We start from the raw sequence: 14,374 nt of genomic DNA, 5'->3' as shown, positions 1-14,374 counted from the left end.
ACAGGGCACGAGACAGACGGACACGTGCAGGGGCGGGCGGACGAGAGCACGAGTCGGGTCTCCTGGCCGTTCCTCCCGGCTGGACGCGCCCGGGCCGCCGCGGGCCGCGCGCGCCGATGCCTGGCTGAGTCACGGCCCGGGCAGAGCGCGGGTGGGAAGGGGCGGAGGGAACGCGGGTGGGAAGGGGCGGAGGGAGCGCGGCCGGCGGGAGGACGGGGCGTTCGGCTGGGCCCGGCCACAGGTGACCCGGAGGCTCTCGCCGCCGCCGGCGCCCACAGCGCTTTGTGACCAGATGCGAAGCCCAGCGGAGGGCGCGAGCCAGATGCGGGGCGACAGCTGACTTGCTGAGAAGAGGCAGGGAGGCGCGGAGCGCGCGGGTGGTCCCTACGCGGTTGATCCCTGCCCAGTTGACGTCTCCTCCGCCGGCTCCTGGGCGACGCAAGGTAAAAACTACAGCCCCTTTCGTATCCTGCACCCCGTCTTTCGCCCCTGCCCTTCTGCTCTTTGTTCCCCTAAGAGACCTGACTGCTGTTCCAGAGGGCAAGACCCAGGAGGTGGGCGAGAGTTTAGGGGCTTCAGAAACTAAAGAGCTGTGGCCCCAGGGGCGAGGTCCAAACTAGAATGGGGCTTTTCGTTTTAGGGGGTTGCTTCTGACAGCCACCTGTGTGACTCAGGAGAGGGGTGCAGGGGTGGGCGATGGTGTATGACTGTTACGGCCCAGCAAGTTTCAAGGCTGTGATCTGACTCAAAAGTGATCCGGTCACCCTGACGGAGGGTGATGTGGCCAGCAAGCTTCGAGCCAGCAGTTTCCTTGTTCCCATCCTTGCTTTATATCTGTATTACGTGGGGCCCCTTCCAAGGGGCAGGTGTTTCTGTGAGGGTCTGAATTCTTAATTTCTGGCAAATACACAGGGCTTGTTGTGACCTATCGTTTTCAATCTTACCTTATCTCTCTGCTGGGGCTCTGTGGAGGACATCTGTCTTATTAGGTGAAATAGATTATAACCAGAGGTCGGGCAATCTGGCCACGACTGTTACTGACCCAATAATTAAAGCGCGAACGAAAGGATTTTCACAGACTATCTACAATGCAGAATTTACTCCAAAGTACGGTTTCCCATTTCATACCTTTTATGTTTTAAAAGAGCCATTTACTAATTTGGCAGTTGGAGAGAGTTCCTGTGGCTCATGCATGAATAATTCTGCCCAGTGTGTTTTACCTTATCACAGTTTTATGTGCAAAGGAGTCCTGGGGCAGAATGAAATATTGTCAACTCTCTTAGGCAAAATAATCAGGATACTTTAATTGCCAAGTTAAGACGGTCGGTGAATATGAGAGCATTGTAAAAACTGACGTTGGAGAGAATATAGACTATCTGGACCCTCTCCTGAATTTTAAGAACACTGTTCACATTTTGTAGAGTTGGGTGGAGGTTTATTTTGTCATTTCCATCAGGCAGACACATGCACATTGCCATGCAAATGGATTCAGAAAAACATTTTCCTTTACAGCTAAACCATTATAGCTGACTAATGAATTTTTTCTGCATGAAGATGATCTGAAAATGATGTACATCATGTTTCTCTGTGCCTCTAGGACATAAATTGTGCTTTTATGTAAACTGTAAGTGGTGCTTGGATTATTTACAGGTACATAGTTTTTCTTTCTAGCTCCAAGCTTATTGGGCTTTGTTTTAACATGTAAACTTCCATAATGGAACAGAAAGTGAGGTGCTTTGATTCCAATTGTAGACTGTTCATTATTTTTGAGTTGTTGAATAATACAAGTAAAATTTACGTCACTCATAAGAAATTTTTGTAGTACCAAAAATGTGGCTGATTGCCTATAAAATTTACTGGTGTTTTAAAAGTTCTGTTCAGGTTTCAAACTTAACAGTGCATAAACCTGTAGTTATTAACCTAAATATATTTTGATTTTAACATAATGCAATTTATGGCATTTAGAAGATGATCTGTTGACTACTGGTTTTTCAAAGATTGCTTTATTCTTAATACATCACAGTAGAGGTTTACATTAGATGTACTTTCCATGACTTCAGAATTAGTGGTTGAGGTTTATCTGAATGATAAAGATGTATAAAATTAACCATAGCCAGTTAGTATAAAAGTTCGTAACTAATATTTTCATGACTTTTAAACCTATGATAAAAGAAAAATGACACTTTTCTAAGCAGCAGAAAAACCCTTATCTTATAAATTCCTTTTAAGACTATGACCCACTATAATCTTGAAGTTCTTTAAAATTTGTTCCAAGGAGAATTAGACTAAGAAATACATTTCAAAAATCAATTTCCTTAGCTGTTGGTTAAAAAAGAAAATAAATAGTCCAAAAGAGCATTAGTTTGATTTTCCTTTTGCACATCTATATGATAGCCTCAAATAAACTTTTTCTCAAATGTGGTCATCTCAAAACAAAGTGAATAATTCAAAAGGGCTAACATTCTCTCAGGACACACACCTTTCTCTAAGTGGCTGCACTAGTGCCTATAGTGACACACCCATGTTGAGTAACAGTTCCCTACAAATTCAGAGCACCTCCCATCTCTCTGCCCTCTTCCCCCTCATCTCTTCCCCTTGGTTTGGTCAGAGCTGCTTCCAAGCTTTCTGTGCCCCCATTTCTTCCCTCTAATTTCATGTTTTCTTCACTGTCATTAGTCTTACCAGAATCATCTACGCTTTCCTTTCCCATCATCCCCAATATTTTTCTTGAGCTGCTATGTTCATGGGATACTGAATTTCCTAATTGTGCAACCTTAAGGGGAGAAAATATGCAGAAACTCAAGTGCCAGGGAGTTTACCTCACTGGTGTATGTTGAAACTGGTGTCTTTGACTCTGAGCCCTCAGGGCAGAGTTTCTTCATGGGCTTTGCTCAGTGCAAAACAAATAGTCACCTCTTACTAATAAACGATAGATATAGTAACTAATGTCAATTCAGGATCACTTTGATTCCCTGTTCTTAACAGAGTTGCTGCCAGGCCCACATTTGCTTCAGCAAAAATAGCTAAGAACTGTAGGTTAAACATCATATGTGTCTGGTACTAGAGGAACATTTTTAGAAAGGAAGAAGTGAAATATCTGCCTTTGAAGAATTAGATATTCAGATAAATAAATCTCGTGCAGAATGGAATCAAGGTCCGTAATTGTTACAAAAGAGTGACAGCCTTGGAAACCATCCCACTTGCTATTAAATAATAGAAATTTTTTTTAAATCAAAAGATTGGAACTTAACTCTTAAAATTTTGAAGCTGCTTCTGAGTATATCATCTTTCTGATACTGCAACAACCTTACAGAATAGGCAAGGCTGGTTTCACTATCTTAACCTCCCCATGTTATAGACAGGGAACCTGTGCATGAGTCTAGCCCCCATGCTGTCTCAACAGCACCACAGCCTCTGCCCAGCCATCAAGGAAGTTTAACTCTTTGAAGCATTTTGCACTGAGGCGTACATTGGGATCCTTAGGTTAGTGATAAATGATGACTGTAACATTTCTAGTCTCCGGAGTTTTTCTCACCTTCTCTTTCTCCAGTTCTCTTTTTCTCCCTTTCTCTTTTTGTAGTAAAGCATACCAAGAAAAAGCTCCATTCATATGTGTGGGGCATTCTCCTATTATCAGATTAAGAGCTGTGAGTAATTTTGTAATCTACCCTTCTATCAGAAAGCACATTCTCAGATATCTCTTCAACTGTGTTTAACAGTTTAGTATATTCCCCTTGGGATTTGTTTCAATAAAAACATCCAGTAAAATCTGACTACTTTGCTTTTCAAGGGACAAAATGAAGAATGTGTTTTTATAAGCTGTAAAATATAATTGAGAGAAAAATCAGTCGTGTGGCATTTGTAACAGGAGGTGTGAGCACAGTGAAATTAAAAAATAAAAGTGAACTGGCTAATTGCATACCCAAGTATACATGTTTCTCCTGTGATTGTATAAATTTGTGCAAGTATGTTTATACAGGTTACTCCTGTTGTTTTAAATTTCTATGATAAATTATGTAGCTATAGGGCAAATAGAAATTATATAAAAGTTTATGAGCCATATAGATTATATAATGGTCCGTAGGATTTGAAATGTATTTATTCTAATATAACAAAGGATTATTAGGAAATCTGGCCCAAGCAATTATGAAAAATGGTCAGAGAATCACAGGTTCTAGTGAAAGCCAGGTTCCTGTACTCTAAGAATGTGACTAAGTATTTAGGCATTCAGGATAATTTGTTATGCATCTACTAGGCATGATTCTAGACTCTGGCAATGCAGCAGAGAATAAAACAGACAAAAGTCTCTGGCCTTATGATGCTCTGTTCTATAATGAGGAAGGCAAACAGTAAATAAAAACACATAAACAAGATGTATGTGAAGTAATGAGAGCTATAAGGAAGCATAAAGTGGAAAGAGGAGTAGGGACTGTCAAGGCTAAGAGGGAATAATGGGCTGGTGACTGAAAAATTCAGTAGTGGGGTCAGAGAAGGCCTTAATTCAAAGGTGGCCTTTGAGCTAGAACCTGAAGGAGATGAAAGAATAAGGCAGAGCTTCTCCTTCGCATTCCTTAGGAGTGTCATTCTCATATTTTATCTCTGGAATTGTGCAATGCACAGCCTGCACAACTGTACGTGGAGTCCCTGGTCTTTTATGGGAAGTACCTGGACCGTGCCTGCCATACTTCATTACAGTCTCTAAGGTGAAGATGAAGGAGAGGCCCACATCCCTTGGTTTGAGGGCAATGAAAGAAAAGAACCATGGTATTTTCTTGCATTTACCTGGTCCCATCCCCACACCCCATCCTTGATCAGGGAAATTGCTCCATTCAGACAATTTTCCTTCTTATTTTCTACACAATGACCCTGACCCAGTGGAATTTGTTGAGACATACCCATAGCTTTGTCACAGATCCCTTTCATAGTATAAATCTGGAGACAGCAGAGGAGGCAATTGCTGATGGTTTACAGCTTCTGTCTGCTGTGTACTTCTTTCTTGCCTTCTCTGTCTCTCCTTCCTTTTCCCTTTCCAGTGTTAAACCACTGTGTTGGATTTTCATCTTCTTTTCTTTCTTCCCCCTATGCCTTGTCTATATCCTGTATGAAGATTTGCAAACAGGTAACCTAAATGAGTAAAACTAACCAAAAACTGGGACCAAAAACCTGCTCAGAAAAAGTCCTACCTAAGGGGGAGCAGCCACTGCTTGGCATCATCAGAGTTGCCGTGAGGCTTAGTGAGTGGCACGGGCCCATGTGGTGGTGTCTTTCAGCTTTTCAGAGGCTAGAAATCTCTCAATTTTAACATGTTGACTCAGCATCTTTAAAATTGTTTGAGCTAGAGAGACAAAATGTTTGCAGGCCAGATTTACAGTCTTGGCCACAACTATACCTGCCAAGTGGTCCCCTGTTTCACCCGCAGGTGCTGTTTAATTCAGCAGCATGCACAGCCAAAAAGCCCCAGGACTGCTTCTGAAAAGTATTTTATCTTTTAGAGTTCTCAGCCTTTTTTCCTCACTGGAAAATTAGCTACTAAAAAAAAAAAGATATTTTCTAATTCATCATCTTTCGGCACATACTTATTTTCCTAAACCCATCAACCCACATACTTTCTATCAAACTATGTATATTTCTAAACTATAAGAGTAATGTCATTTCATTCTTAAACTGCAGCAATAATTTCCTGAAATCTAAATTGATCATAACTTTATATGTAGATTTCCTATTTCATTTCCAGGTTCTCATTCAGAATAAACTCTCTGTTTAGAATGCTGGTGCTTTCTCTGTTTTGTTTTGATTTTTAAGACCTGCCTGGACTTCACCAGTTGTTATTCCTCCACCACTGAAATTCAAAACGTGCACTGTGTTGGTTTTGAGTACCCTTTAAAAGCCATTAGATCAGTGTTGCAGTCTATTTTTCCAAAGGAATAAAAGCTCACAGGTTGTGCACTAACTTGTTTCCTTTAATCCTGAAAACTCGGTGAAATACCCAGGCTAGCGGCCTTCCGGAAAGCCATTGTGTTAGAACGGAAGATCATGTACTGTATTTCTTCCTACTATTTTAAATGCAAATATAATAATATGTCATGAAACAGTGCACATATTAAGATCAGTGGCCTTTTCCTGTTTTCACATTATCTCTTGTTCTCTGATAGCTGGAAATCTGAACCTAGCACCTAGAATCTCAGGTCCAATTTTAAAGTTGTATGTAAAAAAAATACATAATTGACTTGGAGGAATTAAAATGTACTCCAGTTGTTCGATAAGACCATGGATTGTTTCTGGTTTTTAATATTTTATTGAAAATATCAAAAAGAGCATTCAGAGCTAGAGACCTTTGAAGTAATGTAGTCTTCACAAATGAGAGAGGTGGAGTAAATTTGTTGAGCAGAAGGCAGGTTGTCTCCTTTGAGGCCTAATCATGTGGGAAAGTAAAACCCAGCCAAGTTTTAGGTCCATAAGACAGCTCAAACTATCTTTAAAAATAAATTTTGGCTTTTTGGGGACTAATGTGTGTTTAGACCAACATTTTACCTCTTAAAATTTAAACCTAGGGGTCTTTTAAAGGAAATTTAATCCATGTGTTTTTGATTCACTAAATCCTAAATCATTACCCATAAACTGTATGTCTCTCTAAGCTCTTTGATGTCTAAGAAATCTTTGAAACCATGTAAGGCCCCTTTTGTTCCAGAAAAATAGGAAGTTGGTTTTTGTTAAGGGTTAGTAAACAGCATCTTCAAAAATCTGAGTTAGGTCTAAAATCCTGCAACCATAACAAAACGGATGTTTGAATGAGTACTAATGCATTTTTCTGATGCAATGTGAAAAATGTAAGTACTTTTAAGGACCTTGCTCACTATTGGTATTCCATTGTAATCCTTATTAACCCCAAGGAAATTATTTTGGAACAACTCCTCTTTCTATTATAATATAAAGTCCAAATGTTTATCATTTTATCCTGGCACACAGTAGGTACTCAGTAAATATTTTGTTAAATGTTAAATTAATGACTTCTTCTGCCCAGAACCTTCCAGCTGATGTCAATCTTTTTATTCAGTATCAGTATCCATCTGTCATGTCTTGGAATGAGATCTATTCTGAGTCAGTGACCTGGTTCAACAAATTTTAAAAATAAGCCATCTAACTAAATATATGACATTTATTGAAATTCATTCTGTACCATGACACAACAGCCTTGCAAAGAGTGCTGAAAATAGGAAGGAATTTCTAGGCTAATTTGATTAAATATTCAGTTGTTACCATATGCTTTCTGAAAATTGATTTTTTTTTCCCTTTTACTGTTCCTGCCATCCTTCCTCCCACCTTGACATGCTTACTGATTGAAAGCTTTGCACAGAAAAGGGCAGGTCATTTGTATCTATAAGCAAGAGCAGCAAGTTCAAACAGGCTTGGAAAACATAATGATATAATCATAAGTTGCCATAATATAGGAGGGGAGAGAGGGGTACTCAACAATAATAGTGGTGTTGGGTTTTGCTCCAAATTACATAGATGACACATCTTTGAACTCTATTGTGTGGGGGAAAAAAACACCTTCTTACTGTAGTTAGATTTCCTGTTTGTGAGTGTGTATTTTATGGTAACTAGACTTCCCATATAGACTTGGAATAAATATGTAGCTTTAAGTGCAATTGAAATCCACATGATTAGAGTACTGAAGGCTATGGAGACAGCCACTCCTCTCTAAAAGAAAGAAAGTAGTATTTAGAAGGCATAGAAGGCATGGTCATTGACATTTTCCTTGATATCATGTTGTGAATTTCTAACAACTCATCACATTTTGTCCCCAGAAAACCTTTCCTGATCAAAAGTGTGTTGTTTCTTTATGACACTGAGGTGCCAGAATTTTTTAATTTTTTATATGTTGGTGGGAACAAAAAGGAAAATTGTGCTATTACGGTCTTGAAATGGAGGTTTTCTTAGGTGAATCTGAAAGTTTGCTGCTGAATACATATACTATCATTAAAACTTGTTTTGAAATTTAATTGTAGATAGCACTGTATAAGGAGTAACTTATTTATGTAGTTTTCACATGCTTAATTTCAATTTCAGTGGTTGACCAAACCATCAGTAATAATTATATATCCATGTGTTTGTACACATTTACATTTAGAGAATTTTTTAAACTCTAATTAAAAGGTCTCACAGCTTGATAAATGAGCAGTCAAATGCCTCTGTACATTTGGAAAATGTACAGAGTATTCCAATGTATTTGTACATTTGGAAAAATGTAATTCAATTTAAGACATTTTTCTGATAACTCTCATGCTACAAGTATAGGAAGTAGATAATGAAGGAGAAGACCTGCAGGTTTTGCCAGGGTAATGGGTCAGCAAGGTTAAAGGAATGGAGAGGTGGGTGGATACGCTTAAGGGTCATGGATTTGGGTGCATTGCAAGTCATGAAGAGAGTGTCCCATTAGGAATCAGGCTGCCACCTTCCAAATAGGAAAAAGGTTGGTCAAAACTGAGTGGGGAGTCAAGGGAAGCTCACAGGAAAATGGTAGGCACATGATAAGCAAAGTCGAAGCCTCCTCCAACTCTGTCACAGGTGGTTTGATTCTGAGAGGAACTAGGCTATCATCTACCCATTTCTAAATCAGTCCTCTTAGTCTATCCTACCCTTAGCTACCAGTAAGAATAGCAGGAATATGTAGCAGAAAAAGAGGGACTTCTATTCTGAGTGTCAGAGGCATGTCCTATGTACTCTTTTAGCTACTCAAAAACACTGTAAATGAAATTCTGTGTTCTCAGAAGGAATCACAGTATTAAAAGAAAACCCCAGGGCTTCCCTGGTGGCGCAGTGGTTGAGAGTCCGCCTGCCGATGCAGGGGACGTGGGTTCGTGCCCCGGTCCGGGAGGATCCCACATGCCGCGGAGCGGCTGGGCCCGTGGGCCGTGGCCCCTGGGACTGCGTGTCCGGAGCCTGGGTGGGCTCCGCAACGGGAGAGGCCACAGCAGTGAGAGGCCTGCGTACCGCAAAAAAAGAAAAACCCAGCTTACAAATGTTTTATACCATTTTCATGACTAAAATTTTCTAGCATATCAGGGCATTATAATCCATTTGTTACTGTTGGGATCAAAAGTTATGGCCCTTAAAACAATATCAATAATTATTTTCCATTGGGATATCATCTGCAGTGTATGTATATTAGCTTTTCTTGGGGATATTATCTTGAGACCATTTCTTTGGGTCTTGATTGTACAGAGTTCATGCTTTTGTGTGCGTAAGAATTGTACTTCTCATGTTCTAAACTTATACAGTAGTCTAAAGAGTTAAGGAAAGCTTATATCAGGGCCTGCCTTCACTTCCTGTCTTTTTGCTACTCTGAGAGTCTTAGGTGAGCAGCTGTCATCTGATTCTGGCCTCACATTCAGGCAGAATCCCTCCAGCTCCTGCTGAAGGGCACACTGTCCAAAGTGAGCTCGTGGCCTGACCACTCTCTAGTTAAGATAAAGACAGCAGACAAATAGAATCATTCAGGGCCTGTGTGAAACTTGGGACCTAAAATATTACCCCAGCTGTTTTTTTTTTAACTGAGAGTAAAAGTGTACAGTAAAATATTTTAAGTTCTATTGAATTATATAAAGAAGCAATCAAAGCAAAGGTTGTTGACAGAAGAAAGCTTTCTCCTAACAGAAATGAATATGCATTTTGGACTTTTTAAAATTCACTTTCTGTCATGTCAAAATTAAGATACTTCTAAATTTTATTTCAGTCTCACTAACACACATATGGATTGTTCATTGAAATTTGTACGTCAAGGTCCAATGACTTTAAACATTCTTATAGTCTTCAAATAGCTTACCAAAAAGTTGTTCTTTAAATCACCAGAAAAGTGCAGATAAATCCCCAGTTTCATTAATGACAATGAAAGGTGACAGCTCTTGAATCTATGTCATAACTTGATTAATTGCTTTCCAAATGTTATTAAAGAATCTAAATGAATAACAAGACTTGTATTTAGGATCAACTCTCCCTCACAATTCCTAAATGGGTTTTAATTTTCAGACTTAGATAATTATTATATCTGATTCATTTCTTTAACATCTTTAGACTGTTGGTCTTACTGAAAAGAGAACAGAGTATCTGTTTCAATATGTTTTTCTTTTCCCTGTTTTTCTATTTTCTTTTCAATATGTTTTTCTATTCCTTACAGATTTCAATAATAATGGTTTTGAAATAAAAATAATCAAATGCTGGCATTTCCTCTTAATAAACGTTCATAGATCTGATGAATTAATAAACATTACAAAGAATTCACTACAGAGGTTATGATTATGGGACCATTTAATCCCCAAATCTGCCATGCTGACTGTTTAGATACTCAATGAAAATGAGCATTGTGCATTAGGATAAGTATTATCTCAAGAGAACTTTATTCTTGTTTTGGTCATTGCCCATTTTGGCCAATTCATAGCACCTGCTTCTCTTACCAGCAAATCTGTTTACTTGTCTCTAGTCTCATTTTTACCCTTTCCCACCACAATGATTACAAACTTCCACTATTCCCTCAAGCTCTTGAATCTCACTGGCTCCCCTTCTTCTCAGTATAGTATCTTCCCTCATAGTTTAGAGAGCAAACAGAAGCCTGAATAGTTTCTATGTCACCCGTTATTACTTCTTTGCTTCTCTGTCAAATGATGAAATGGTCTTTTCAGCCTATGGTTTTGATCCCATTCTTCCCCACATCTTCCAACACCTTGCTCCATCTATCCCACCTTCCCTACCAATCCCTCTCATCTTTAAAATCTCCATCGCCTTTTTTCATTCAGCCCTTACTCAACTTGCTGCTTCTAGAAAGAAACACACACCCTGAGAAGATCCTTAATATACAGTTACCTTAAGTATTCACTCCTATTTCTGCCTTATCCTTTAAATAAAGAATTCTTGAAAATCACTATCTCATTTTTTCTACTATCATTCATTCTTTAACCTATTCAACTCAAGCAGTCCCTTCCCCACTCCCAAGAAAATATCCTCACTCTAATCACTGGAAACCTCATTGCCAAATCTGACAGACACTTCTGTTATCCCACTTGACCCCTCTATGAGATTTGACACTATACATCTTGCTTTTCCTTTCTTGAAATTTCTCAAGCTTCTGAAATACCACTCAAACCTTTCCTTCAGCCTTTAGATATAAAGTTTAGATTCTGGTCCTTAGGGTTCCATCTGAATCCCTCCTTTCTCTTACTGAACATGCCCATGGGTGATCTCATTTACCTCCATGACTTCAAATACACCAATGGACCAATGGTTCACCAATTGCTATCTCTAACTCCCTCTTCTCTCTAAACCACTGTGCCCATGTTGTTAGTCACCTTAAAGACACTGCCACTTGAATGACCAACAGACACTCAGTTATTAACTGAACTATTATTTTTGCCCAAAACTCTTCTCTGCCTACTTTCCTTACTTTTGTTCATTACACCCAAGGTAGACATTTTTTAGCCATCTTTGATTTCTCAGTCTCCTCAATGGTCAGTATTGATGTTGCATCATTGTCACATAAATTTCTAATCTAGTCCTTTCTTTCTGTTATATCCATACTGCCAGAGTTTTTATTCAGGATCATTCTTTCATGTGTTAATTCATTCCATTATCTATTCTTCAACAAATTCTTACCAAGTGCCATGTAATGGCAGTATGCCAGGGGCTAAATATGGAGCTTATAGTCTAATGGGAAATATGAATAAGTAAATTACAACACAACATTATAAAGTCTAGATAAGGCGGAGGCAGGTTTGATGTATGAGCACATGGGAGAGTTCCTAAACCCTTCCTAGAGGGCAAGAGAAGCATTGGAGAAGGCTTCCTAGAAGAAATGTTCCCTAAGATGAGACTTGAAGAGAGAGTAAGAGTTAACCAGGTGAAGGTGAGGGCAGAGGTGTTCCATGAAGAGGGATCTATGTGCTGAAACCCAGAGTGGAAGAACACATGGCTTGCTTCAACAACTCAAAGAAGGACAGGGTGGCTGGAGCCTAGATTTCTAGGGAGGAGATGGCAAGTGGCAAGGCTGGAGAATTAGGCAGAAGCCAAATCATGCATGGCTTTTAAGCTGTGCTAAGGAGTTGAACTGTTTTTAAACATAAAAATAACATAATCAGATTGTCTTTTTAAAAAGGTATCTCTGTTACGTTGGGGAATGGATGGTCAGGGACAAGAATGGAGAGGGAAGACCAGGTAGGAAGCTGTTGTAATAATCCAGGTAAGAAGTGATACTGCCCTGGGGATGGATGCAGGTGGACATATTTAAAAGACCTGTAGGTGGGAGTCAAGCATGATGTCTTGGAAATGTGGGAAATGTTCGGCACCAAGGTAGGATATGGAATGGGAGAACAAGTTTCATGGGAGTAGACGGAGGTGCCAGACGGTATACCCAACTGCTCCTTCTTGGTCACCCTGCTCTCCCCAGCCTGGTGGCATCAGTGAGCCCTAGCATGCGGTTCTCCTCTCTTCATTCCCTACACTCCTTTCCTTGGTGGTTTCATCCAGTCTCATGGCTTTCATACCATTGATATGCAGACAACTTCCTAATTTAAACTCCAGGGCTCAAATATCCAACTGCAAACTAAACATCTCCATTTAGATGTCTAAAAAGTATGCCAAACATGAACAAAACTACTGATCTTCACACATCTCTGCCAAACTTGCTCCACCCTCCAGTTCCTTTGTAACTGGCAGAACCATTCTCCCTGTTACAAAAGCCAAAATCCTTGGCATATTCTTGACTCCTTTTTTTCCTTACACACCTCATCTCCAAATCCATCTGCAAATCCTTTTAGCTGCGTTCAAAATATAACCAGAATTCAGCCACCTCTCATCACTTATTCCTTCCTCTTGGCCTAGGCCACTGCCATCGTTTACCTACACTATTAACAGCAGCCTCCCAACTCCCAAACAGCCTCACTTCTCCATTTTAGCCCTATCCCAGCCCCCTGCCACCAGCAATCTCCCACACCCACTCAAGGTGATTCCATTCAAATATAATCATTCCCTTGCTCAACACTCTGCAGTGGCTTCATATTTCACTCCAATAAAGGCCAAGGTCTCACAGTGGCCTACAAGGCCCTGCCTGATCCGATTCTTTGTCTTCTCTGATCTCATCTTCTAATCACCGAGGTCCAGGCTTACTGGCCCCATTGCTGTGCTTCAGACACACCAGGCAGAGCTGTATTTAGAGGGCTAAGTCCTCTCTTCCTCCAAATCTTTACTTAAAAGGCAACTTCCCAGTTTTTCTTTTTTTTCTTTTTTAACTTCTTTATTGGAGTATAATTGCTTTGCAAGGTTGTTTCGGTGTCTGCTTTATAACAAAGTGAATCAGTTTTACATATACATATGTCCCCATGTCTGTTCCCTCTTGCGTCTCCCTCCCTCCCACACTTCATATCCCACCCCTCTGGGTGGTCACAAAGCACCGAGCTGATCTCCCTGTGCTTTGCGGCTGCTTCCCACTAGCTATCTACTTTACATTTGGTAGTATATATAAGTCCATGCCACTCTCTCACTTCGTCTCAGCTTACCCTTCCCCTCCCTGTATCCTCAAGTCCATTCTCTAGTAGGTCTGCATCTTTATGCCCGTCTTGCCCCTAGGTTCTTTATGACCTTTTTTTTTAGATTCCATATATATGTGTTAGTATATGGTATTTGTTTTTCTCTTTCTGACCTACTTCACTCTGTATGACAGACTCTAGGTCCACCCACCTCACTACAAATAACTCAATTTCGTTTCTTTTTATGACTGAGTAATATTTCATTGTATATATCTGCCACATCTTCTTTATCCATTCCTCTGTTGATGGACACTTATGTTGCTTCCATGTCCTGGCTATTGTAAATAGAGCTGCAATGAACATTTTGGTACATGACTCTTTTTGAATTATGGTTTTCTCAGGGTATATGCCCAGTAGTGGGATTGCTGGTCGTATGGTAGTTCTATTTTTAAGGAACCTCCATACTGTTCTCCATATGGCTGTATCAATTTACATTCCCAACAACAGTGCAAGAGGGTTTCCTTTTCTCCACACCCTCTCCAGCATTTATTGTTTGTAGATTTTTTGATGATGGCCATTCTGACTGGTATGAGATGATATCTAATTGTAGTTTTGATTTGCATTTCTCTAATGATTAATGATGTTGAGTATTCTTTCCTGTGTTTGTTGCCAATCTGTATATCTTTGGAGAAATGTCTATTTAGGTCTTCTGCCCATTTTTGGATTGGGTTGTTTGTTGTTTTGATATTGAGCTACATGAGCTGCTTGTACATTTTGGAGATTAATCCTTTGTCAGTTGCTTCATTTGCAAATGTTTTCTCCCATTCTGAGGGTTGTCTTTTCGTCTTGGTTATGGTTTC

The 14,374-nt window shown here is 39.9% G+C and overlaps 1 protein-coding gene across 4 annotated transcripts in view; it reads left to right on the top strand.

Annotated features, from left to right (window-relative positions):
- Nucleotides 1–225: 225 nt before the first annotated feature.
- MET (MET proto-oncogene, receptor tyrosine kinase) overlaps nt 226–14,374 on the top strand; it is a 118,470-nt gene continuing 104,321 nt past the window's right edge. For all 4 annotated transcript variants that reach the window (XM_024757796.1, XM_024757798.1, XM_024757799.1 and 1 more), the window contains exon 1: nt 226–443. The gene's annotated coding sequence lies outside the window, so the exon portion shown is untranslated. The remainder of the gene's footprint in view (nt 444–14,374) is intronic.

This window comes from Neophocaena asiaeorientalis, unplaced genomic scaffold (assembly GCF_003031525.2).
Source record: "Neophocaena asiaeorientalis asiaeorientalis breed wild unplaced genomic scaffold, Neophocaena_asiaeorientalis_V1.1 scaffold116, whole genome shotgun sequence".
NCBI classification, from domain to species: Eukaryota; Metazoa; Chordata; class Mammalia; order Artiodactyla; family Phocoenidae; genus Neophocaena; species Neophocaena asiaeorientalis.
The sequence above is the reverse complement of the archived record's forward strand: the minus strand, read 5'-3'. Positions and strand labels throughout refer to the sequence as shown.